The 27,981-nt window shown below is 45.5% G+C and overlaps 1 protein-coding gene across 2 annotated transcripts in view; it reads left to right on the top strand.

Annotated features, from left to right (window-relative positions):
- Positions 1 to 1,654: 1,654 nt before the first annotated feature.
- Positions 1,655 to 27,981, top strand: part of EPB41L5 (erythrocyte membrane protein band 4.1 like 5) — an 851,839-nt gene continuing 825,512 nt past the window's right edge. Inside the window, exon 1 of one of the 2 annotated variants that reach the window (XM_085645978.1) lies at positions 1,655 to 1,825. The gene's annotated coding sequence lies outside the window, so the exon portion shown is untranslated. Of the gene's footprint in view, positions 1,833 to 27,981 lie in introns of both variants that reach the window. The other variant, XM_085645979.1, reaches the window with a different exon arrangement.

Raw genomic sequence — 27,981 nt, 5'->3', positions numbered from 1 at the left:
AAAAACTTGTGTAATTTTAACAATGTACCTTTTGGATATTGTCTTCCCTTTCTCTTCGCATATATTTTGATATTTTCTCCATTTTTCTCATATTGCTTTGATGACGGGTATCATATGTAATATCATCTGCTTTTACTCACAATCTTTTCATTTTAATTTGAAAAACGGTCTGTACACACTGGTCTTGATTTTTCTGTACTACATGCTTGTTATGTTTTGGATATATATTTTCTTTGTGATCTGGTATGACTAATATTACAGCCCTGAGGAAGCCCCAGGCTTACGGGCCGTTAGGGGACGAAACATGAGTTGGCTGTGCCTCAAAAAATCTTTGTGGTTTCATTCCTTTCTGAATGACTCTGAGAGTTAAAGAGTCTCTGTTCACATCTTGTGCAAAATAAATACTGGATTCATTATAAAGATTATTCCTCATTATTATGAATATTCTTACTTGTCCCGGTACACTTTTCTGCTATTGAACGAATGGGGAAGGGGTTTCCCATTACCAAGGACAAATGCCCTCAGAATCATCCTCATTAGTACGCAGGAGGGCATAATAACGGGATCTAATACCCCTTCAAGTTTTGCAATATCAACTTGAGAGATGGAAGAGTTTAAGGGCATGCTTGGGTAACGCTGCAGTAGCAAGAATGGGCGTGTCTGATACTAAACAGAGAAGGAATAGGGCGTGGCAGAGTTCTGGGGTATATTGGGAGGGAACTTTAATGGGGTTGGGGGATTGGCTAGGTCGTTTACTATGTATTAAAGACGGTTGTTTTTTTTGTATATATAAAGGATGAAACTGAAGTTGAATTACTGCAGACTGTCATAATAAAGTGGCCTTTTTCACAACACGGAGGTCTGAGGTGAATGTGTAACCTTGGTGAATGTGTAATCTTTCACGATGAGTTTCTGGTAGAACCATGCATGAACTTCCCCAGCAGGAACCGAACTCTCAACCCGCATTATTTCAACTTCTCATCTGTCCCCTCAGGAGTTTCTCTACAAGGCCTTCCTCTAACTTGCAACAATTTCTCCTGAGGTGCTAGAGCAGAACCCGAGAGACTCCTTACTGTCATGGTATATTGTCATTCATTGGGAACTGTCATTCACTACGCGGCATTCACCAGCCTTGGCCTTTCATGTTTTGCTGTCATAATCTAGTGCCTCGATGAAGCAGTCTCGCTGCTAACGCTAGTTCGGCTAATTTACCACTCTAACTCACGTTCAGAATATTTGGGTAAAGCGTAAATCAGTTTAAGAGGATACGAATTTACTGTTCTAACTCCAGTCAGAGAATTTAAGGAGAGTTAAACTCTACTGCAAGACAAAGAATGTAGGAATACCTCCTCGACACGGGTTACTCTTATCGCCAGACGCTGAGGTGCACCGCCACTTCGAGAAGTGCTGCTCATCTGTGTCGATGCCCACTCTGCTCCTGGTGACTGGGCGGGTTTAACACAGAGCTGTCAGAGGCGCAGAACCAATTCTTCTAGAAGTGGGCGGAGCCCCTGAGGGGGACGAACAGTTTGTTCTGACTCAGGCACTGAAGACGTGCGTGCGTTCCCTTTAAGGGGCAGGCAGAGAGGAGGAGGAAGGGGCGGTGTTGGCCCGGGGTAAAGGAGGAGGAGGGTAATAGGAATTAATTTGCGGTATAGGAGGAGGTGGACGGGCGCCATTTCCTGGGAGATTTCCACCTCTTTCCCTGTCTTGAGTTTGAGCCGGGAGCATCTGTTGCCGACGGGAGTCGCAGGGCCTCTCCCAGCACAACCAGCTTCTGGCTAGAGACCTCTCGCACCGCCCGGTAGCCATACCCACCTTAGAGGTAAGAGGTACGGGAGCAGTGGAATTAAGAGAGATCCCGTGTGATTTTCCTCTACAGGTTGCATTGCTGAAGTCTGCTGGCAACATTAGACCCGATGCCCGACAAGTCGGCAGGCCCCACCCACCCTGTAGTGCATGCTCATCCCTAGAAGAGCACTGCGACTAACCCATCCCTCAGGACAATGTGCCGCTGCAACTTTTTACGTGTATTTTATGACTGATGCGTGTTTGGAAACGCGCAGCCTGTCTGCACAGTTGTTCTTAAAGAGAAAGGGATCTCGCCGAGAATCTGCCCTACTTTCCCAGAACAAGTACGATGTAATTAGCAGGATGCGTCCCCGTCCAGCCAGTGCAGTCTCGGAGAGAGAGGGCTGCGAGGATGTTGTCGGAGATGCAGCAGGCGTGACTGTCTTCGAAAGACTTCCCGTTGCCGAATCAGGAGGCGGCTGCACCTGCGTTTCTGACTCCCAGTTTAAGGCTTTTGCAGGAAGAGGGGTGCAACTGGTTGCAGTGCTCTCCTATGCATCGGCTGTACAGAAACACACCCTGCTAGGAAATCCAGGCACTCCAAATCCGAAAACGGACTTAATTTTTTTTACATTCTTAATTCACTACTTTGTGGACAGTTTATTGTAAACTTATAAGGGGATCATGCCCTCCCAGGGAACCACCGGCAAATCAGCCTGTTGGATGTAAGTGGCAAGTTCTCAAAATTCCTTTTGCGGATATTAAAGGAGTGGACAGATGTGAATTCTATTATTTCTCAGGAACTGGGTGGCTTTAAGGAGAACCACTCAAATATTGACCACTGTGTCAACTTGTGTGCTATTGCTAGAAATCCATAGATCAGTGCGGAGTACTTTATTGTCTTGTTGACTTCTGACTTCAGCTCTGCATTCGATTCGGTTTATCGAGAATTGTTGTGGGAAGCGTTATAGGAATATGGGATCACTAGAGACTTGCTGTTAATTTTGCAGGAACTTCACAGGGATAACTGTGCCCAAGTTTAATTTGAGAGTAGAGGATCTCTTTCTAAGAGAATTAACATAAGACGAGGGTGTGTATTGGAACCAACGTTGTTCTCTGTTCTTGGCCGATCTCACAAAGGTCCTCAGTCAGCCCAACGCATTCAGCTCAAAAAATGAATGATATATGCATTAGTTGTCTTTTGTACGCGGATGTCTTGGCAATTCTTAATTTTACCGGAATCGGCTTCAAACAAAACTAGATATATTTGAAGATGACTGCAAGAAGAAAAAAAAGTAAAAAACAAATATGGAAAAGATGAGTGTGTTTCACATAGAGAAACATAGGAAAAGCAGGAGTTGGATAATAAAGTCAAAATAGAGAGTTAATAAATACAAATATCTAGGTATGTGTTTTTTTCACAGCTTAGGATGGAAGGAGCACCTCGATTCGGCACAAGATGGGAGGCCAACTGTTATGGGAGGCTCTCCCAGCGACCAGTGCTGATTGCTTATCAAGCTATGTTAAGACCTCCGTTCTAGTATGGCGTTGAGGTGGTTGACATAGGGGGTAATAGTGTTGGGACCTTGAAGAAAGAAGCTGTCTAAAAAGATTACTCTCTCTCCCATCATCTTCTATGGTGCAGGTAGTCGGAGCGTAAACCGGCCTGTCGGGGTGGATGCATTGAATACATGCCGAGATAACAATTTTGGGCACGTATAGATAGAGCGAATTCTCTCAATCTCCCAGTTATGTAAAGATATTGCAAATCCAGCTTTCTTGGGCCCATGAAGTTAAAGGGAGAATCCAAAATTGCATTAGGGAATTAAAAATAAATGCCGCAGAGAGTATACCCACCCGATAGGAGTGAATATGGTTGAGTTGAAAAGAATGACAAGGCAGGTTTCAAGGGAGGAGTATCTCGTTTACTTGAGGAAGAAGCAATCTGTCTCCCACTTGCTAAGCTCATGGATGAATGGTGAGACCTTTCCCTATCTTGAGAGACTTTCGAATATCAAGATGTGTCGAAGTATCCTGGGATTTAAATGTGGGCTAAATCAAGTTTTAATGTCATGGGAATCGTGATATTCTGATAAATTTGTCAGTTGACCTTAACATAAAAGGGAATAAAAAATTAGCTAGCTATCGCGCCAAGAATTTTCAGTTCTATTAAAGACATGGAGGCGAGGATTATGCTTTCTCTTTCAGTTATTGCCGCTCACAGCAGCCAATGAAAAGCTTTGCTTATGTAAATAACTACATTTCCCCTGATGCACATGAAAAACATCACATCCTGTCAGACCCCATAAGAGCCAGCATGACCGGATATCCTCCTCTTTCTTTGCTTCTAACGATAAATTCCATCAAACATAACTTAAGTCCAATAATAACATCCTCCAACGTGGAAGAACAATCCAACTGTAAGTAACGTCTTCTTAACAGGAAGCATATTTAATCCATCTTCTATGAACCTGGAAGAATGAGAGACAGGAAACCCGTAATTTCTGCATAAACAGAGTATCAACAACAGGTGGGTAAAACATTACAATACTGTAATATAACCGGGTGGGATAATCCTCGCCTCCGTGTCCTTAATAGAATTGAAAATTCTTGGCGCGATAGCGAGCTAATTTTTTTTATTCTATTACAGGACCGGAGGCTTCGTATTATGCTAGTTTAACGCTGATGAAACACCACAGAGGAAATGTCACCCACCGGTTTATTATAAAACTGCTTAAAGGTAGATTCGGAAGACCAATCAGCAGAATGCATAATGTCTTGAACAGTAGAGCCTAACGTAAAACACTTAGAGCCATGGCGCCACGAACAGAATGCGCCTCAAACACCTGGGTATCCATACACGCCTCCTGCATAACATATTTCAACCATTTGGCTATCGTAGCCGCAGTAACAGGGTTGTAAGGTTTCTGCAAGGCAATTAATAATTGCGCCACACCAGCAGGCCGAATGGACCTGGTACATTCCTCATAGGCCTTAAGACATTGAACCACACAGAGTTTAGCATTACTAGGAAAAGCATGATAATCCACACTCCGAGACATTGTCTTCATTCTAGAAGTAATGTTAAAAGAAACTCCTTCAGGAATAAATACTCTACCTGTAATGTCCAAAGCCTTAACTTCAGATGACCGTCTACATGCTGCGAGACATAAGAGCGTGGCTAACTTGGATGAAAGTTGTTTCCTGGTTAACATGTCATTTTGTGGCCATTTCTTAAATAAGGAAAGAACTAGAGAGACGTCCCATAAGGAAGTATACTTGGGTTTGGACGGATTCGCCACTCTAATACTCTTCAACAGTTTACATATTAATGGATGCATTCCTATTGGTTTGCCCTCAACCTGGGAATGACCCGCCGACATGGCGGAGCGGAAATTATTAATGGAACGATATGCCAAAACCTCAGAAGCCTTCGGGAAGAAAATTCACAACGTAGGGTAAGTCTGCCCCCACGGAATCCGCGTGCTGTTCCACGCACCAACGAACCCAGCCCTTCCAAGCTAAAGTATATCTCTTCCTGGTTGAGGGAGCCCAAGCCTTGTTGATAAAGGCTGAAGCTTGTTCCGAAAAGCCAGGCATTTGCCAACGTTGCCGTAAAGTCTCCAGGCCATCAGGGACAACTGCCCCGATATTACCATCGGGTGCGTCTCTCCATGAGGGCCCTGGAGCATCGTCGGGGACTCCGGAATTCTCCTGGGGAAGTCGCAGCTCGCCTCCAATAGGCTCGGGAACCAAGGCTGCGACTTTGCAGGGCAGTCACTAGGATCACTTCTGCCGTCTGACGCATTATCTGCGTGCACACCCGGGGAATCAATATGAAAGGGGGAAAGGCATAATTCAGAGACTGGGACCAGTCCTGAGTGAAGGCATCTGTTCCCAGAGCTAACGGATCCGGTCTCCAGCTGAAAAACCTGGTCATTTCACGATTCAGCCTGGATGCAAATAGGTCGATCTGGCATGTCCCCCAGATCGCCTGCAGCCAATGTACTACCTGGTGTTGGAGTTGCCAATCGCTGTAGTCCTTGAGATGCCGGGAGTTCCAGTCCGCCACCACGTTCGACTGGCCCGGAATATATTCGGCTATGACCGATATCTGGGGACTCGGCAATAGTGCCAAAAGTCCTTCGCTATCTCCACTAACATGGAGGACCTCGTGCCTCCCAGCTTGTTGATGTAACGAACTGCCGATATGTTGTCCATCCGCAACAGGATGCAACATGATACTTTCTTGGGTGACAGTCCGGATCGCGAACGACCCTGCGAGAAGCTCTAGACAATTGATGTGGAGGTCTAGTTCGCGAAGGGACCAACGCCCTCCAGTGGAAATATTTCCGCAGCGAGCCCCCCAGCAGCTGGCGTCGGACTCTATAACGACCTCTGGAAGGGAACCGAAAATGGCTCTGCCGTTCCACGCTTCTACGTGGGCCAGCCACCACTGAATCTCCTCCCGGACCTCGGATGAAAGAGGTACCTGGTCCGTGTAGGAGAGTCCCTTCTGTAGATGTTGAATCTTCAACCTTTGAAGTGCTCAATAATGAAGAGGCCCTGGGAATATCGCTTGTATGGACGACGCCAACAGGCCCACTATTCTGGCAATCACCCTTAACGAGACCGCCTGTTTGGATAATATGGAACGTAACTCCTTCTTGATATCCCGAAGCTTGGATCGGGGAAGGCTCAAATGAGCTATGTGAGAATTTATGATGAAGCCCAGGAAGTCTATCGTCTGGGAAGGACACAGTACTGACTTGGCTTCGTTGACCACGAATCCCAAATTTTGCAACATAGCAATGGTCATGCGCAAATGCTGAATCGCCATGGCCGGAGACTGCCATGATCAATATATCGTCTAAGTACACTATCATTCGAACACCTTGTTCCCTGAGGTAAGCTATCACCGGCTTCAACACCTTCGTGAAGCACCATGGAGCTGAGGAAAGTCCGAAAAGAAGGACCAAATATTCGTACCATTGGTCCCGCCACAGAAATTGAAGGAACCTGTGATGTGGAGCAAAAATCGGAATGAATAAATAGGCGTCCATCAGGTCCAGACGGACCATCCAGTCCCCTTGTTTCAGGAGATCCGCTAATAGATGGATACCTTCCATCTTGAAGTGCTTGTAGGTCATGTAATGATTGAAATCTTTTAAACTGAGTACCAACCTGTAACCTCCGCCTTTCTTCTGTGCCAGAAAAATATTGCTGCAGAAACCGCGAGGGCCCTCTTCGCAAAACGGTATCGCGTGTTTCCGCAGAATTTCTTCGATTTCTGAATCTATAAAAGCACATTCTGTTTGGGAAAAAGACAGCTGTCTGTCCTGATAAGGAATCTGAAAGAAATCTAGGTGAAAACCCTGAACTGTCTGTAATATCAAAGCATCCTGTGATAGTTGAACCCAATTGTGTAAGAAAAACTGAGTACGACCCCCCCCCAAGGGAAGAGGGAATGTGTCTGGAGCACTCACCTGAAGATTCTGGGGCTTAAAAGCCTCCACGATATGCTCCTCTGTTGAATTGCCTCTTGTTGAAGCGTTGCCTGGTGGGGTAAAAGGTTCCCCCACTTGTGGAATCCCAGTCGCCTCTGCCGAAGTCACCTCTGTGAGGACCTTGTGAGAATTGACGGCCAGACGAGCGTCCTCGACCTCGTCTTGCCCTGTTGAAAACACCAGCCTGGAAGACTCTCTTGATACCCTATTGTGCCTTATCAAGAGTAGTGAAGGTGCCCACATACTTTGCCACGTCTTTGACAAAACACTCCCCAAAGAGGTTGCAGTCCGCCAGCGGACCTGGTTCTGCCACCGCCAACTCCGTGAGGTTTGAGTCCATTCGCATCTGGAGCGATTTACGCCGTTCCGTGGATATGGCGCAGTTGGCGTTACCTAGAAGACATATGGCCCTCCGTGTCGATCCTGCCAGGACATGAGGAACAACCGCAGTGCCCGATTCTTGGGCCTCTAAGGCCATTTCCAAGATCATAGCTTGAGGCCCCACTACATCCAGAAGCTTGTCTTGGCACCCACGCCAAGCCCTATCAATACCCTTCTTTGGGTCTTTGGCAAACTTTTTCAAGAAGATCAGTAGACTGGAGTCTATGTCCGGAGTCTCTGCAACCTTGTCTGAAAGGTCTGGTTGGGGGCACTCGGAGAGGAGCCTGTTCTGCACTTCCTTGTCGAAACTTCTACGAATCTTGTGGTGCAAGCAACCTCGGGGGCAGGCAACCAGTCAGATGAATGAGAGTGGACTATATCTGCTGGATTGAAGTTTAAGGGAGTGGAAACTGGCTGTGGAGTTTCCACTTTCTTAGATTTCTTGGTTCTCTTCTTGGGGGGAGACTCCTCTGAGGTGTCTGTAGACGTGGTATCCGTATCTGTGTCCGGGACCTTGGATTTGCCAGCAGTAGGCAATGAGGACAGCGCGGAAGAATGAGGCCAAGGGTTAGACTGTGACTCCGAAGTTGGGGCGTCCTTGTAAGTTCCTGCAGGGGCAGTGAAACCATGACGCTTCGCTAACTTCTCGTACTGTTTTGTTATGGGCTTGAGTGCAGTAGCAAGTGCCTGCTGAACAGTCCCTGGGACTGCTTTTTCAAGGGCCTTGTTGACAGGCTCCTGGATGGAGGCGTCCAGGGCCTCAACAATGTTATCCTCTATGGAAGGGTTTTCCACTTCCTCCTCATATAAGGTATCATCCTCTTTGTAGTGAACCCAATCCTCCATCTTAGAACCAAATTTGTAAATGTACTTGCTCATAGAGAGATTGCTGCAAGAGGAGTAAAGGGGGGAGCCAACCCACAGCACAAACAATTAAACACCAATTGCCTAGCTCCTTAGCAATAGCTGCATCACAGTTCTTCCAGCCCTCAGGGCGTAGTGGAGCCAAAGAGCAATAAACTTTTACAGGAGGTGTGCACCCTCCAGGCCCAGATCGCTTTTACTGCCAGTAAGGCGTAGAGGTGCTGCTCCGGGAAAATCCCACCAGAGAATAACTAATTCCTATGATAAAACAGGCCGTAGCGACGTGCGTAGCCCAATCCTACCAAAACCAGCCCAATTGGGCTACGCACGTCGAAACTTAGCTAAAACTGAAAGTAATGGCTCCTTGCGCAATCGGCCTACAAGGGGGGGCCTCTACATGTGAAAACGACATGAATCACCGCCGTCGGCGGTGCGGTACAGGTTAGAGCCCCGCGGGGCTTCAATCGAAGGCCGGATACGCGGCTGTACACTGTGCGCGAACTCCCGTGCAAGCGGGAGATTTAAACCTGCCCCACTGTTAGTGACCGCACCGGAGCACTAAAACGCCTTCCCCGATGACAGCGGGGAAGCGTGAGCGTGCTGGTAGCTGCGCAGAGCTAGTGCCGATAACAGAGGCAAATTAACAATGCGGCAACACATAAATCAACTCCTGAACATGAAACAGAAATGCAGGCCAAGCAAGCGACGTAGAGCGCGATAGTCTCGTTTAGGCAATACAAAGCGGCACGTGCCAAAATAGTCACAATGTGCAATTATAACACAATCAATCAACTAACACTCGAGAATACACTTAACTGTGTGCGTGAGCAGCAAAGAAAGAGGAGGATATCCGGTCATGCTGGCTCTTATGGGGTCTGACAGGATGTGATTTTTTTTTACATGTGCATCATGGGAAATGTAGTTATTTACATAATGCAAAGCTTTTCATTTGCTGCTGTGAGTGGCAATAAATGAAAGAGAAAGCATATTACGAAGCCTCCGGTCCTGTAATAGAATTCAGTTCACACCCTTGTGGATTGTTTGTTGTTTTTACCCTCAAGGAAGATCTTTTTAAAACCAATTTTTACAAAATATGGTATTGGGGACAAGCAATTCAATGGGATTTCTTGATGTGGCATGCCATGGGGAGATTATTTTATTGTTTAACTTTTTACAGTCAAACTGCGAGAAATTAATTAACGTGAGTGAAGCTTGTCTTTTAATTCACAATTATGTTTTAGAATATAGATTTTATTGTTAATGAGTTGTTTTATTGTCTTTTATACTTGTGTTTTACATTAATTGGTTGTGCTAGATTTTTTTTTGTGTTATTCCGTCTCAATAATTTTTTGTAAAAGACAAAGGTCTAAATAAACACATGTTTTGGCTTGTGTTTCCGCTTTTAGGTATCTGTACATGATTTGGCAAAGGGTGGGATTTTTTTTTTTTTTTTTTGAAAACCTTTATTGACAGTTCAGGAAGAACAAGTATGGGCCTACAACCCCCCGGGGCCGGCCGCTAAGCAATCAGAGCAGTAACAACAAGTATAAACACAGGCAGCACTTCGGGGAGCAAAATCGTACTGCTAATACTGTGAACAGCGTAAGTAGGGCACCAGGAGAAAGAGGTTTTCATTTTATGATGAAACGAGGCAGAAGGATCAGGTGACAAGCAATTTTAAAAAAACAACGATCACGGATATGCGGAGTAATGAACGTTAGCGATTTACAGCAATCTATTCGGTCAATGGCGCAAACACAAGAACATCAGGATGGGGAAACACATAGTATACAGTTGCGCCCGCAGTCACCCGCCAGAACTCCCCAAAAACACCCCGGAAGTTGTGAACACATGGAACGGCAACGAGGCATAGCAAAAGGAGGTGTATCACGCTGATCCCAGAAAAGAAAACAAAAAGAATCAGAGAAGAAAAAGGAGGCCATGGAAAAAAAAGATGAAAGAATACAGAATCCCCTCCCCCAACCCCCCACCCTGCACCTCTGCAGATGAGTACGGCCCCCCCCCCAGCAGTGTGCCTGTCGCCCTGGAACCAGACCCGAAATGTAGGAGAATAGGGAAAAAGAAGTAGGAAAGGACCCCCACCGGACGGGGGGGTAGAGAAAGTATGTATAAACTGGAGGAGGGCCTTCATAACAGACCCCCGGCTTCTCCCTCCCGCACGGTAAGGTTCCCCTGAAGTGAACAAGGAACAGTACAAAAACAATCTTTTCTAACCTCGATGGGGAGCATTATGCACCTATTGTGCCAGTAGCCATGTCAGGAGAGCACACCACCCCATGCCCGCCCGTCCACTAGGCGACCACCCCCGAGGGGTTAGCCTCATCCCTGACCACTCTTTGGAATTCTGCCCATGCCGACCCCTCGACCCAGCACCATACCCATTGTTCCTAGGCAGAGGAATGTCCAATAACAACAGAGAAGCGGCGCACACAGGTGGGGTGGAAGTCTCTGAGCATCAACACAGTCCGCCGCTTGAGGAAACAGGCTTCCCCGGGCTGCCTTAGGATCTGCTCTGCACGCAAGGTTCAGGAAGGCAGAAGCAGCCAAAGCAGACATTAGGTGCTGGAGTTGTCTCTGGGTCGCAGGAGGGCATGCACGGGATGAGGCCACCAAATCCCACTCAGGTCCGACGACTCCGGGAAAGATCAGGCCCTCAGAAGGTCGAACACACTGTAGCATACTGGCCGGGGCGTCCAGTCGTACACTAACCTCAGGGGTGGCCGCCACAGCGTCCTCCTGCGCGCAGTGTGGGTAGACTCTGTGTTCGTGCGGACAGGCGGGCCGCCACTGCCCCAACTCCGACGCCACACCATCAAGCTTACTCCCCAAGATCACGAAACCATGAACCAAGGAGGAGTGAAGAGCACCAATAGCCTCGAGGAGGTCGCCGTACCCTAGCTCAGCTCTTTGTGATCTCGCCGCCACACTCTCAAAAATCGTACGCTCACAGGCCCGCTGCGGCCCAGCGGATAGGATGGTAGGCTTCATCGACCCAAGATGGCCGCCAAGTATGCCCGACCCTCACCGGGGCCGGGACCCCGGGACAAGCGTCGCGATGTCCACGTCGCGGGTGACCGGGTTCCGGGGGCAGGCAAAAAACTATCTGTGGTCACGGGCAACAGTCGTCCCCACCACGGACCAGCTCCCGTAGAAATCCGGGGGCGGCCCGCAATGATCGGGGCAGGATACGGACGGCGGCCGGGCAGCTCACCATCAAGGCAGGGGCAGCCACCGGAGGATCCAAGATTTGCGCCCCCGGTTATGCACTCGGTCAGCTACACTGGGCAGTAGAAATGACCACGCCGAGGTGCAGGCCGAGTTTGGCACCGCTCCGGTGGGCCGACTCCACCCAGTCACCACCAGCCGCTGTTGTCGCACTGCCACCCGGCCACGGCGTCCACTCGATGTCCCGGCTCCAGGGTCGCACAGGCCGCAAGGTTCAGATGCAGTTTTCTCCGGCGATAGCACTGCTAGAAACCTCGGAGTCACACAGTCGGGAGCCCCTCTCCTTCAGAAACAAGACCACGTAGCACAGGTTGAGGATCTCAGGCAGGATATTCGTGCGGGATGCGGAGGTTCACGGAGCCGGGAGTCTACGCTGCCGTCCCGGTCGCCATCTTGGCTCCTCCCAAAGGGTGGGATTTTTGTTGATGAAACGTATCTTTGAAAATTTAATTTGCCAGTTAATCAGTATTTTTCAGTTTGCTTCGATCGACGTCTTGAGGTGTAATTTATTTGATTGAGAGATGTATGGAATCGTTGAACATTTATATTGCATTAGTAGCCACACCAACTTACAGTATGCATTAAATTGAACTGAATAACCACCAGTTACATACATTTCAGTAGTAAATTTGAGAGATATTACTTCATTTTACTGCAGCATCTATTGGTCCTTAGCTGTGAAACTGCTTTCAGTTAATCTAAAATTTGTAGAATGATTTTGTGTGTGTGTGTCTGGGTGCAGGCCTACTTTGGATCATTAGTCCCATGCTTTGTGCTGACAGCCTGTTTGTAGTGCTAGAGCGACAAACACTCAGATTTCTATACAGCCGCAGTTCCTTAAGGCTTAGCGGCTCATTACCTCCCTTTCTCTACAGAGAGGTGCCTAGTGTCTAATATATTCTGCCCACAGTAGGTACCCTAGTGCTTGGGGTTAACTTCTTAAACTTCGGTAATTTTGATAGGAGGATTGCTTCTTTTAATTAACCCTCTTCACCCCGAATATTACAGTTTATTTCTATTTCAGTTAAAGATGATTAATCTAGACTCTTTCTGCTAATGCCTGTACTCGACACAGCTTCGTGGAAGGTGAACAAGTAGTAAAAAAATGTACCAGATTTTCAACTCTTCTTCCTAAATGGTGGTGCAAGATAAATTCAACTCAACATGTTTACTTTTGCTGGGTAGTTTACAGTGCTAAGGCAGTTGAACGAACTATCCCTAGGTCACAATTATCACCATCATCAAACCGGTCTAATTAATAATTATATGATAAGAATTCTTTCTGTGGACATGTATCAGCCTAGCAGATGTCTGATCTTGTGAATGGAGGAACTCTCTAATGCTAATCTTCAACTTCATGGGGTGATGGCCCTTTTCTGTATGATATCAGGCACCAAATCAGTTTGCTGGCATTGATATTTAACTTTGTACAACACTCTTCATAGCTGTATTAGGTTTAGTTTTTATTTTATTAATGTTTAAATCTTTATAAAGTGACCGTTGGTGATTTCAATCTTTTCAAACACAAAAGTCCCAAAAGCAATTAAGCTGTTTTCATTGGTTTAGAACAGATAGTTATACCAAAGGACCAAGATTGATAATTTTGGATTCTATGATACGTGATCCTATTTTATTTAATATAATTTATTTGTATAAACTATGAAGGATTCTTTGTAAACCTACAATTGTAGATACTCCATCCTCTGCATATAATGCATTATGATATCCTGCTTAGTGGCTCTAATACTTCTTCTGGCCACACTTCATTGACGTTAACTTAGATGTTCACGGCCTCTGTTTATGTACATTGAAGCACGATAAGCATTTTTTTTTTTTGCCCATTTTTTTGTGTCATGGTAGTTTTCTGCTCTTCAGCATTGGGGCTTTTGCTGGCAGACCTATCGGCGGTTAAAACCAGCATTGGCATAGCCAATAGGTCTCGCCTTTGGGACCTTATAAGTGTTTAGCCATGCAACAGTTGCATAACTAAATACTTATAAGGTCCCAAAAGCGAGACCTATTGGCTATGCCAAGCTGCCTTGCGGCCGCGAAGGTGATCGCAATCTTGATCACGATCAAACATCAAAGCGGCCGCCAAAGTGAAAGTAATCGCGGTAAAGCGTGGCGCGCCCGCGCACATGCACTGTAGCTCTAGGCTGGCCTGGTAGCACTTTTTGGAGCCCTCTCAATAAGTCTCGCCAGACCAGCGCATGCGCTGGGTCAGGCGAGACCTAAAAATGGGGAGTTACTCCACTGCAGCTTCTCAGAAATAAAGTGGAACAGTGGCTCTGTAGGACACTTAACTTCACAGATCTTATTGGCTGCGTGATCTACCTCACCATGACATTTTGTAGGAAAAGTCTTCCTTTTAAGCACTGTCATCATAAATGTAGCCACTGTAATGATTAGGGTTCTCCGCCTTTTAAAGGTTTTTGTGTGACCACTTCTTGAGCTGGAAACTCTGATATATCGTGGAACTCTGGGATGCATTGACTGGTAGTAAGTGGTTGGGTTTGTTATCAGAGTTGTGCATGTTCAGATGCTCTCACCACTCAATTAAACTAGTTTGCTTTTCCTTTTCGCATTTGGTCATTGTATATCCCTGAGAACTATTCTCATATATTCTTTTACATCAGGGTTTGTGCTAAGTCGACTCCACCGGACGCCTCTAGTCTTTTTGATCCTGTGTCGCTTTATCAGTGTGTGTAACTTTATAAAATATATACTTGCTTAAAGTACTAGTGACATCAGAAATCCCCATGTCCTGTGAAAAATACACTTGTCCCTTGTAATAAGTTGAAAAATGACAGCATTCGTATTGTATCAGGGCAATGATAATTGCCTCTCTGATTATGCCACGATTCGTATTGTGTTAGGGTTTGGATTTTATCACGGCTCTAATCATACAATGTAATGATTATACAGGGATCTAAATATACCAGGGTTCTATTTATCTTAAAACGTTATGGGGTAGCTATGCATGTAAGTTTGGCTTACTCATACAAATGTTCATTTCCATTCATGAAAGGATTTGCTCTCATGTACATTTTCCTCTGAGCACACATACTCGCAAGGGTTGGAAGTGGTCGTTACAATTGTGGAATACCCTTGGCGCATAAGTGGACCCCCAAACTTGCGTGTTTAAGGGTATTTACCATCTTCTCTCCAATCCATTGTCACCCTGGAAAGTTACTCCTCGCAAGGGTTGCAGTTCACATTTTTTAGGTCTTGCGCCTAGCGATGCAGTGCGCAGCAGTGCTCGCGCAGCGAGAGTCCTTTTGTGGAGGGTTCCAAAACGGAGCCTTGGAACTGCGATTCCTTTTGGGCCACGGTATTGGCGTTTGCGGTCGTCTTTTTTTTTTTTAGAAAGACAGCACGCAATAGGCCAAAGGCGGTCGCGTTGCTCCGCCCCTGGTCTATTGGTGTCTGTTACCCGCACGCCGACATCTGATTTCAATTATCGTGCCCAGACACGGGCGTGATAATTGAAAACAGATCACTCGCGTGCACCACTAGTTTGTATACTCGTTGTTCATGTCCCGTTGTTGCTGTTTGCATTATTTCTTCCTCCACAGCGCAAGCGCTATACAAATTTAATAAAATGAACGGAATCTTTAATCTGAGCATCTGATTCTGGGCTGCCTTTAGTGCAGTGAGTACAGGTTGGATGTTCGTCTTGCTGACGGTGTTACACAGCTCATTCTACAAGCTCAGCAATGAGATCGCAAGGGATCTGCAATTACCAAGAAGTCCTTGGTGGGAGCAACAGTTTGAATTTTACGCGACGCAAACATGAACAACTTTGACTTCTTCCTGGAAAGCTGCAGCCTCATTAAGTCATCCTCTTACATATAACTCGAATTTGCCCCTTGTTTAAAATGTTAACACTGCCATCTTATTGGGTTCAGGAGTAGCGTGCTACTCGCCGAAAAGCACCTTGACGCCTTCTCAGGTGTATAAAGCCATATATAAATGCAATTACAATTGCTCCCCTTCATTGCAAGCACAGGTCCCATCAGTTCCACTCAGCGCCTCCTCCCCCCACTCCATCCGGAAGTTCCCACACAGAGTGACTCTCCCCTCACACACAGGCACCCCTTCAGACACAGACCCCCATCTTCCACACACATGGCTCGTCTTCCTCACAAAGAACTCTGCTCGAACACACTGATAGCCCCCCCCCCGCCTTCTTCGTGCACAGAAGACCTCCATTACCCCAAATACACCGCCCTCCCCACATTTGACTTCCCACACAACCCCCACCCACGTCCTCCCACCTGGGACTTCCCGCACAGGGATGCCGCTCCCCCAACGCCCTTTCAAACCTTACATCTGTTTCGTGGGAATTCCTGTCGATATATTTTGCCGCTGAACAACTACTCACTAAGGGCCACAAAAAGTAAAGCTGAAACGACAAATGAGGGGGTGGACCCCCCAACAAACACCCAACTTTCTAGAACGGATCTCTCTTTTCAGTAACTTTTTTTTCTGCTTGCCGCCTCGGGTTACAGCAATGTCAAGTCCTTGCAAAATAGATGTAATTTTAGATAGAGTACACTCTGTTGAGGTGGTGGGATTGGGTGACCCTGTTACACACCGGTAAAGCGTGGTCAGGGGTGGTAGGCGCTATATATTCTTCGTGCTACTGGCCCCCTTGGAATAAAGCCTTTTATGCGAAATTAATCATTTTCACCCCTGGCGCTCACTCCGGAGCTGAACGGGGAGGGGCGCATCCATGTACGGGGCACCCTTCAACCCTGAGAGGGAGAGCTGGTAGGGGGCTACTGGTCAATGAATGTCTGCAGGACCCCTTATCGTCAGACCTGAAAGGGAGACTACACCCAAACTGAAATATATTTCACCATAAGAGGTTTCCACAGACGGGATGAGACGACTACATCTCTCAGACCAGTGTGCATTCCCTACAACCGCGGGGTGAATCACAGACATTCCAACAGATCGAATTCATCTGCCACAGCTAACCACAGGCACATAAAAGTGCACAGCTAACAACAAGCACATAACAAACATTTGCAATGCAATAAGTCTGGCATTATTAAAGTTTGAGCTATTGGCATTACTAAATAATGCAACACCAATAGCTCAAACTTAAATAATGCGAGACCTATTGCATTGCAAAAGCTTGTTATAAAGGGCAGGAAGGGAGTTTATCCATGGCACCCAATCATTCCCAATACCTCAAAAGACCAAAAATATTTTTGGACAAGTGAATTTGCATTTGCTCAGTAGATTCCTCTTTACCCATGCATATTTAAAATGTAATTCCCAAACTTTTGGTAGGAGTGCGCCGGGAAACCTGCAGTTTCTGTACATTTCCAGGGCTAAATCTATATATAAACTCTAGTGAATTCCTTATTGGCCATAATTCTGCAGGTGTTCAGTTTTACAAACGTGTTTCATTTTTATGGTGAAACCTGTCATTCGTACGATCTGAGCTTTTAACTCACTGTATTTCTTAGAGCACTCAACCTACCAGTTGGCTTTGTGTTATGCATATGAATATATTATATGACTTAGCAGCATACAATCCTGTTTCCTGCAGCCATTCTGTGGCACTGTAACTGGAAGTCAAGGGGTATTCAGCCTACTTGTCCCTTGGACAAAATAAACACACAGACTTGTAGTCCTTCACCCCAATCAATAAGTCTTGGCATTAGGTGGTAGGAATTCTACATCCCTGCTTTGTACATTTTGGCGGTGGAGATTTAGTGGGCGTGAATGAAAATATTGTGTTCCCTTTCTATTGTATAGTGTTGACCTTCCTCATTTGTTGTATTGTGGTCGTCTTCACTTATATAAAGTCTTTTTTTCATAGCCGCTTCATAGCATACTATGGTAATGCCATACCTCTCTACCGTTGACCGCCATAATCAAACTTTCAAACCTCTTCAAAGACGCTATATTTTTTTTACTTCCCTTCCTAAATGCAGAATCTCACATACCCTCCCATGTCCATTCCGTCTCCCCTTACATCCTGTGTCAAATCCTTATTTGACCTACTTGACTAATGTGACTACCTCAGTGCCTCACCTCACTAATGGAATCGGCAGCCATACCCACCTGAGAATCAATTGTAACAAGATCACTCAAGACTGGAAACGTTTAACCAGCAAACCACAAGGTCATCCCCCAGCTCTCAGTTTAACCGATATTCTTCATCTCTGCAACCTGACAGGAGACGCCCCTGAACTAAAACACTGCTGCTCAGATAAATTGCCAGGATAGATGTAATTGAGGAAAAACTATCTCCAGCCATTCTGTTCAACAGTGCCCTTACAGGTCTGTGCATTATTTGCAGTCATCAACCACATCTCCCAGCCCATTCCTTTTGGTCACCACCTCAGATAGAGTTCCCATAAAGCAGTTACAAGTGATGCTGACTGTTGCCTTGAAAAGTGAGACCAGAAAGCTGAACCTGTACAATACATTCAACCACAATTCTGCTGCTGCACTTTATGTAGGATTTCTTTCAACCTCCCAATTTGCAAGGTCATGACAGACATTGTGATGCACTCAAAACCACCTTTAATGCTCCCTATCAAAGTGAACTCCTTGTGCGAGCAGCAAATCGCATACCATCCAACTCCAAACTGGACCACCTTTTCATGACGGAGACTTAGCTGGGCAATGGTGCTCTTATTTTACACGACTCAATCCCAAAGGATGGACCTTTGCAAAAAATCTGACGCAAGCAAAGGTGTGGAGGAACGCGCTGTCCTCATCAAAACCCATGCACCAGCAGAGTGCAAGTTTCTAATGATGCGTTGTGCACCCGATGCACCTTTCTTTGACTCCTCCCTACTTAATCTACTGACCACCTCCTTACAACAAAGGACAATGACAGTCATAACTCTTCGTGTTCTATTTTGAAGATAATCATTGACCAGCAACACCCAAGGATCTTGGGTGACTTCAACACCTCGCTTTACAAGCTGAAAGTGCATCAGACCAAATCACTAATTTCGAACCTCCTCTGGACTTCCACAAGCTAATTTCTGTGACGACTCATTCTGCAGAACTTGCTTTTGTTGCAGTAAAAGTTTCTAAAAAGCTGATCACAGTAACTGGAAAGGACTCCTTTATGTGGAGTAAATATCTCACCACCAACTTTGATGTCAGTCTCCGATTTGGGCCCTCTCTCTCTCTCTCCCACATACCTCCCCAACAAGTTCACAGACCATGGAAAACCTGTTCTCAGACACATTTTGGGCCTAACCGTCTGTTAAAGAAACGCACAAAAGGTGATGTGAGGAATCCTTGCAATAAAACTAACTGGCAATCGCTCGTGGTAGCATTCTCGCCCATCAATCTCTTTTGCCCACCATGTCACCTCAGAACCAGCGATATGCAAATCAGTCTTGGCTTGGTGGGCAAAAGAACGACGGGTTGGAATGCTACTCTGAGGATTGTCCATAGTTAGACTTACTGCAAACAGTCCTCTCATCACTTTGTGTGTGTTATATGTTGACACATCTAGACTAAACTGATGCTTGAGATCAGGTCAGTTATTATAATGGGCTGTTCAGTGTGTATGTTCTAGCCCCTGGAAGACCTTTGGTAATCAAATGCTTAACAAACACCATAAATAAATAGCAATGCAATGGTGGAATGTTAAACCAAGCTCTGCTTGAGATCAGTAGACTTGGATGTTGCCGAATCACTTGAAATTGAACTTCTGGAAAGCAGCTATCCTCAAACGTGCTGAATGACAGAAATATGATCCTATCATTGTTTAGCCTAAGGAAATCGGACAAATCCCAAACATAGCTATAAAAGAGAACTCTTGGAGTGATCATGGACTCCAACCTCTCTCTCCCACCATGCTGAGTTAAGTTCCCTTAAAATGCATTCTTCATTATGAGAATCCTCTGCATAATTTCTCTTATTTGGGACTCTTTCACTAGGTTCTCGCCTCCAGAATCTTAGTGTTGTCACACATTGCTACGACAGTGGGGTCTATATCGGTCCCTTTAAGTGTCTAACCCCTTCGCTGCTAGGCCCCCCCGTGCTAAGCCTTTTTTTGGCTATTTGGGGTAGCGCGCGCTTAGGCCCCTGTAACCTCTTGACAACATAAGGTATCCACGCCAAATTTGCGTCCTTTTCTTCCAACATCATGGGGATTGTAAAGGTACCCAGGGTTTGTGGATTTCCCTGGAGGGGTCCCAGAAATTAGCCAAAATACAGCTAAATTATTATTTATTTTTTTTTGGGAAAAATGGGGGAAAAAAGGCCTGCAAATGAAAGTGTCTGGGTTTTTGCCCTGCAAAAAGTATCGAAGGGTTTGTGGGGCTGAAATCACCATTTTCCCAGCTTTTAGGGAATTACATACTTTTGTCAGAAAACCAACATTTTTTTACACCGTTTGGCATTTTTCTGGTACATAGACTATTTCTGCTATTTTTTTGTGCTTTCACCCACCTTCCAGTTAATGGTAGAAATGGGTATGAAAGCAATAATGGATCCTGGAGAGATATACATTTTAGAAAAGTAGACAACATTCTGAATTCAGCAAGGGGTCATTTGTGTAGATCCTTCAAGGTTTCTTTATAGAAACTAACAGTTAAATATAGGAAAAATTGAAATTTAGTTGCAAAAACAGCCTTTTGTGTCAACGTTTTCACCTGTAACTTCTTCTAATTATGACTGCTCTTTGAAAGCAATATAGATGTTTCTGGTTGTGGGGATACATAAGACTTGTAGGTTCACCAAGAACCCAGAGTCAAAAACTGAGCAGCAATTTGCAATGGCTTTTTATTATGTACCGGGTATATAGCAATTATTGTGGGAAAATGTATACATGGAAAAATCGGTATGAAAGACACCTATGTATTTCTGAAATGGGAACAAATTATAGAGTTTAGAAACAGATATTTGCACATTTTCGAAATTGGGAATACGCATACTAGCTTGAGAATTATCAGTCATTTTTCAAAATGACTTCTTTTAAACACAATGTCTTTCATTTGGCAGGCAGAAATGCATCGAAAGTCAATAGGTAATAACAGTTGCTTTACAAATCTGAATTACCCTAAGTCTCCCGATAAAAATGGTACCTCAGTTGTGTGCGTAGGCATAGTGCCCACGACAGGAAATGGCTAAAAACCCAACTTGAATACACCACATTTTCAGAAGGAGAATTTACCCTTTTTTTGCAAAGTGTCTAGCTGTAGTAACACTAGCTCTGCCGGCACCTAGAGAAACCTAGCAAACCTATACATTTTTGAAAACTAGACACCCAGGGGAATCCAGGATGGGGTGACTTGACTGCCTCCCACCAGGTTCTGTAACCCAGAATCCCTTGCAAGCCTAAAAACTTGTAAAAAAAAAAAAACACATTTGCACCACATTTTTGTGGTGGAAAGTTCTGGTATCTGCGTGGATCCACAAATTTCCACCCACCCCGCGTTCCCCAAAGTCTTCCCAGAAAAATGGTACCTCACTTGTGTGTGTCGTCCTAGTGCCCACGACAGGAAATGGTGCAAAACGTAACGTGGTCACACCTCAATTTTGCAGTGAAAAAATGACCCTTTTTTGGCAATGTGCCTAGCTGTAGTTTTTGAGCCCTAGCTCTGCCGGCACCTAGGGAAACCTAGCAAACCTATACATTTCTGAAAAGTAGACACCCGGGGGCTTCCAGGGAGGTTTGGCTTGCGTAGATCCCCCAACGTTTCCTTACCCAGAATCCCCTGCAAACCTCAATTTTAGCAGAAAAAAAAATCACTTTTTTCACACATTTTTGTGGGGGAAAGTGTGGCATCACCGGACTCACACAAATTTCCTACCACCCATCATTCCCCCAGGTCTCCTGATAAAAATGGTGCCTCACTTGTGTGGGAGGCCCAAGTACCCGCGACAGGCAAGGGCCCAAAACGTTTTGAGGCAACATCAACATTGCCTATCAAAAAATGGGGGCAGATTGGGGGCTTCTGCCCCCTGGGGGGGCAGGAAGGCTGTAATTAATGCCCCCATCTGCCCCCCAGGGGGAGCAGAAAGCCTACTAGACACCAGGGATTTTTTTGGGCAAATTTAATTAGGGTGGGGGTTGCCGAAAACGGGCATGCCCAAAAAAATCCCTGGCGTCTAGTGGGCTTTTTGCCCCCCGGGGGCAGATTGGGGGCTACTGCTCGGGCAGGAAGGCTGTAATTTTTGCGGGGGAGGGGGTGGGGGCATGGGCATGCCCATTTTGGGCAGCCCCCACCCTAATTCAAATTTGCCCCAAACTAACCCTGGCGTCTAGTGGGCTTTTTACCCCCGGGGGGCAGAAAGGCTGTAATGGTGGTGTGGGGGGGGGGGCCATTGCGTGATAAAAAAATCCCTGGCGTCAAGTGGGCTTTCTGCCCCCCCCCGGGGGTCAGATTGGGGGCTACCACCCCCATCTGCCCCCCGGGGGCAAAAAGGCTGTAGTGGTGGGGGGCATTGGCGTGCCAGTTTCGGGCAGCCCCCACCCTAAAAAAAAATGGTGCAAAAACAAAATCCCTGGCGTTTAGTGGGCTTTCTGCCCCTCCGTGGGGGCAGATTGAGGGCTACTGCCCCGGGGCAGAAAGACTGTACTTTTGTGCCTGGAGGGTGGGGGCATCGACATGCCCGTTTTGGGCAGTCCCCACCCCTAATAAATACATTTATTTACCCCATAAGAAAATCCCTGGTGTCTAGTGGGGTTTCTACTGCCCCCATATACCCCCCGGGGGGGGCAGAAAGACTAATTATGCCAAAATAATTATGGGGGGAGCAAAGGCCCTTGCCCAAGGGGCTGCTCCCCCCCCCTCCTGGTGCCTAGTGGGTGGATCCCTGCTTGGGCACGCCGATCGTCATTTCAGGGAAACCAGGGGGGGGGCCTCGGGAGCTGGGGAAGCTCTATCCCCAGCTTCCGAGGCTCTTTTAGCATAAAGTGAATACCTCTGGTGCCCGCACCAGAGGGATTTCAAGGGCGATGTTTCATGATGAGCTGGACTCGTCATGAGCACACGACCACTGTGTGCCATGACGAGCCCAGCTCCTCATGGGCATCGAAGGGGTTAACCACTTCAGAATGTTTTAGCTATACAAGTGCTAAATCTTCCCAGGTGTGACCAAATTACTCCAGCCCTCAGTGACTTGCACATGTGGCCAGAATAATTTCCTTCTAAGCTCTCTGCATTGCTCAGCTGGTGATCAATAAAAATGACTCCTCTTCCTTCTTTCAAAACTTCAGCTATACTGCCAAAGAAGGACCTAGATCTTTTCAGCACTACTTCTGATCACACAGCCTTACTAAAAATAAATAGCTTTGGAGGTTCCTTCCTTCCAAAAATACAATGGTACTCTTGCTGGCTGCTCATCCAGGTGATGCATTCCATTATTGGGGAAAGAGAAGGGCCTCACATCCCCAATTAAAACATCAAATGGCCTACGACAAGGGTGTCTTCTAGCTCCTCTATTACTTTCCCTTTACCTTAGTGATCTCCCAGATTGTTTTATGCAGATAACTAATTTTCCGCCGAAAATATCACAACACAAAATTCATACTCTGTTGTATGCACATTATGTGATTATCTTTGATCTTACTCCATTTGGCCTCCAAAGGAACTTGCACGCACTTGCATCATATGCAGACAAAAATTTCTTGGTTCCTAATATAACAAAGACAAAAATAGTTCCTTTTCGAGGAAGACGAAGATATGTCAAATACAACTGGACCTTAGGAGGGCAGTCGTTAGAAATAGTGAACAAATATATCTATTTAGGTCGTATTTTTTCTTAAACTTTAAAAAATCACTCATCTCCAGCACCTGGCTAACAAAGCTGATGCTCACGCAGGGGCACTCCAAAGATTATACTCTTCCACTGGGCATAGGCACTTCTCAACCCTTTTACAAGTTTATAGTATCAAGATCCCTCCAGTTCTTTCATACGCCCTTGAGCATATTCCAATAAATCATTGGCATCCAATACAACTCAAAGAAAGTAAGATTCTTCGGAAATTAACCAAAATATCTCAAGTTGTACCTGTGCAGGCCCTGCGCCTTGAGTTTTCTCTAACCAGCACATACGCTAGAGGAATCACTAGTATTATTCGATGGGCATATAACATTTTACATGCCGAACAAGGTACTTTAAGAGCTCTACTAAAACTGGAAATCATTGACGAAGGATCTTCTAAATATGTCTTTTATCGAAAATTAATGTTTGCATTGAAGTTGTCCGAATGTACAGTTGATCTGTTGAGAACTTGGACCCCGGCACATTTGAAACTTTTCTTAAAACATTTGACTCAAAGGATATCTTATGATCTCGACTTCCAGCACTGTACAAAATTGCAATGTTACAAGGTCTATGCTGATTCAATTGTATTTAAACAAAGGCAACAATACCTTACTTTTACTTTAAGACATGGTGCCTGGCGTTGTATGCTCTTACTTCGGTTAGGGATTCTCCCTCTTAAATCTTTATTTTGTAAATGGACAAATGATGATAATTCTAGTAACTTATGTGACCTTGGCAAAGGAGGAGTTCAAGACTTGATGCACATTTTGTTCGTTTGTCCCAATTCCACAGTAGTAGTCGCCAGAAAGTGATTTTTAAATCCAATTCAAACAAAGTGTAATTCCACGAATGTACAGAGTTTGATTTTCATCCTCAAATCACCCCCAAATGAATTTGTATGTTATAACCTGTTTAAATTTTTGTAAACTTTTTAAAATTTTTATTAACATCAGTGTTTACAAATATTTTTAATTACGAATGTAATTTTAATGTTTTATTGAATTATTTGTTGTTCTCAGTAGAGAACTAGATCAAATAAAATTAATTTGAATTTGAAAATGCATTCCATTATTTAGTGGCTACTTAATCAGCCCCAGTGTTCCATGAAGTAGGTAAAACATGCATGTTTTTCTCCTTTCACTCTTCACCACGTTGAGACATAACATTCAGTATGCATGCCTTAGGCTGCTTTAGAGACCACCTGGACATCTGAGATCATCGTAAATGCACACAATAGGAAGATAAATTTGCACAATTACAAATACTGTGCAGACATACACACGGCATTCTGTTGGTCACCGCACACAGTGCCGATGTACCCAATAAACCCACTAGGAGGACTTATAACTTGGGAGAGTAGTTGTCACACGGATCGCGTATACTGTGTTTTACAGAAATATCATTTACGGAAGCTACTTGCCTGTTGTCACCCCTGTTGATTGGTGTAGGGCACAGTGTTACAGTGGTCCTCAGCGCTATTTGGTAAAATGTTTGTGTTGAAAAGCAGTGCTTTGTACTTCTCTCAGCACTCAATAACTGCTGTCTAACAGTGATGTTAAGCATTCTTCAATCTTCAGTTTGGTACAGAGACCTGAGCTTTATTAATTTACCATCGGATTGATCCAGTTGAAGCAGTGTAAAATTTTGCATACTCAGACATAGGTTACCCACCACACCGTAAACGCAATCCTCAGCAACACAATTCATGAATGTATTTGACCTACTTGAGTGTGTTTAGTTGTTTTGTGACTTTCTGCCAGTCAACAGCTCATTGCTGCTGCTGGTGGCGGAAAGACGCCGGGTGGTTCCCGCAAGTTGGAGCGAGGCTGCCATCTTGGGTCAGCGGGCTTGTTGTTTTAACCTTTCACTATATTTAGACGTGCTGACGCGACCGCGCAGTGCTGCCATCACCTCAGGTCAGAGCCGGGAGAAGCTTTTAAAGTTAAAGTAACCATGCATTATTTGCACAATCTGCTCAAACTTTAAAACCTGTATTGTACTGTATGAATTTGACCTACTTGAGTGTTTTTAGCTGTTCTCTGACCCGCTGCCTGTCCACAGCTTATTGTTGCTGCTGGTGAGGGAAAGACACCGGGTGGTTCCTGCAAGTTAGAGCGGGGCTGCCATCTTGGGTCAGCGGGTTAGTTGTTTTAGCCTGTCACTATATATGGATGCGCTGACTGGACCACACAGTGGATGCGCATGCGGCACAGGCAAGCCCATCTACGCCCAGATCGTGCTCAGCGCCAGCCCCCCTACCCATTTTAAGCCAGACGTTGCTATCCTTCTAAAGTACTCCAGGGCCCAGCTACTCGACCTGAACCATGTAGGTCAGGACACTGATTGTAAGTGTCTTACATTCTATACAAAGCCCACATCTCCCTCAATTACCTGCGCCAACTGTAACAGCGCTCTTCCCCGACTTCTATTCCAGGCAATTAAACCTAATAAGCCATGGAATGGGCAAAAACTGAAAGGCACAAGGGAAATTCGCTAAAATGTTTATTGCTTAATGCGAGATGTCTGGTAAAGCACAGCTTTGAGTGCGCAATGCTCTTGGAGGAACATGATATACAATTGGCGTTTGTCACGGAACCCTGGACAGACGACGCCTCGGGTCCTGACCTGGTCAACGCTACTCCACCTGAGTTCCCCTGCCACACACTGAATAGGCCAATTAGGAGAGGGGGTGGGCTGGCAGTAATGTATCACAACTCACTTAATGCCGCCTTTCACATAGTTTCGAATCTGGTCTGGGAAGCACTTTCCTTTAGCTTCTGCCTATCCCATCATCATTCGTTTAGGGGCATTTTACTGTACAGACCACCAGGAACACCTTTCTAACCTCGGTTGGAACCCTGCTAGAGAAGGGTTTCTGCTGATTTATTTACTATCCTGGGGAACTTTAACTATTACCTGGAAGCACTCACTGATTCAGACACAGTAGCGCTGATAGATGTGATGAGTAGTGCCGGCTTAAAACAACACGTGGCTGGTCCCACCCATGTTGCAGGACACACTTTGGATGGGATTTTTTCTAACCACCCACAGTTAAATTTCACTGGGTTGTTGCCACTTGTCTGGACAGACCATGCAGCAATCCAATTTGAGTTGGCCCTTCCCAATCACCATGACAACTTGGGGGCCCTAAGAGTCAGATTGAGCTAAGAGCTTGAAACAAAATTGAGGGCTCAGAATTAGAAGATCTGCTCACTGCAACTGCCCGCCCGTTGCCCACAGAAGTGGAGGAGGCCACCATGTGGCACACAAATTGGGTGGAGACAGCCTGCAAAAAACTAGCCCCAGTGAAAACGTTGCATCCCAGCCAACTGCCCCCTGGTACACTGAGGAACTAAGGAAACAAAAACTCATTTGTAAGCGTCAAAGCAATTGGAGGAAAGAATATATGGAAGCTGAGAAAGAAATGTATACCAAATTAAACTAGCCAAATGTTCAACTAAAGAACTTTTTTAGAACTGTATCTAGATTGGTCTTTCCCTGTCCATCTAAAATTCAGTCAAGCCTGGAGTTATGTGAGGAAATTTCCAAATTTTCCTGAAAAAGGTGGAGCTCATCTTCTCTGCCTTTTAACATCTCCCCGTCGGGAGGGACGGATGTTCCAATTGCGGGGACTAAACCAGAAATTACCTCCCTTCCCACTTTGGATAAGTTTGCTCCACTGTCAACAAATGATGCAATAATGCTTCTTGCATCGGTTAGATCAGGCTCCCCTTATGATCCTGACCCAGTCTCTGTGATCAAATTAGCCCCTGAACCTATTGCCATATCGCTTACCTCCTTGTTTAATGCCATGTTTGAATCAGGGCATTTCCCCAAAACATGGAAGCTAGCATCAATACTTCCATTGCTAAAAAAGCACAATTTAGATCCTAAGGATCCCAACAATTTCCGGCCAATCTCTCGCCTTCCACTGCCTGCAGAATTGGTAGAGAAAAATCAATGAACTCACAGCTTAGTGCATTTCCCCATGCAAATCATACTCTGGACCCTACTCAATATGGATTTAGAGAAGGATACAGCACAGAGTCGGCACTCATGAAATCTACAGAAGAAATCGGGGAAGCCCTGGATCGGGGAGGCAATGCAGTACTGATTATGTTGCATCTCTCTGCGGCCTTCAATATAGTCCACAGGGGTGTGGAATTTAATAAAATATCTACTTGTCCATGGGGCAGATTGCTTCATAAATCTACTTGTCCTGTAACAAAATCTACTTGTCCCTTTTGTGCCCTGTCAATTGGCGACAAATTATGGCAGCAATCTCATTACATAAGAGCTCTGAAATAGCCTCTCTGATTATGCCAGGGCCTCTTCCATAGTATGGTTTGAATACTAGCAATTCCCTTATGTTGCCACGTTTCCACAAATCTACATACTGGGGCTGAAGATAATGGTAAGCAAAAGTTCC

Source organism: Triturus cristatus, chromosome 3_1 (genome assembly GCF_964204655.1).
Source record: "Triturus cristatus chromosome 3_1, aTriCri1.1, whole genome shotgun sequence".
NCBI classification, from domain to species: domain Eukaryota; kingdom Metazoa; phylum Chordata; class Amphibia; order Caudata; family Salamandridae; genus Triturus; species Triturus cristatus.
The sequence above is the reverse complement of the archived record's forward strand: the minus strand, read 5'-3'. Positions and strand labels throughout refer to the sequence as shown.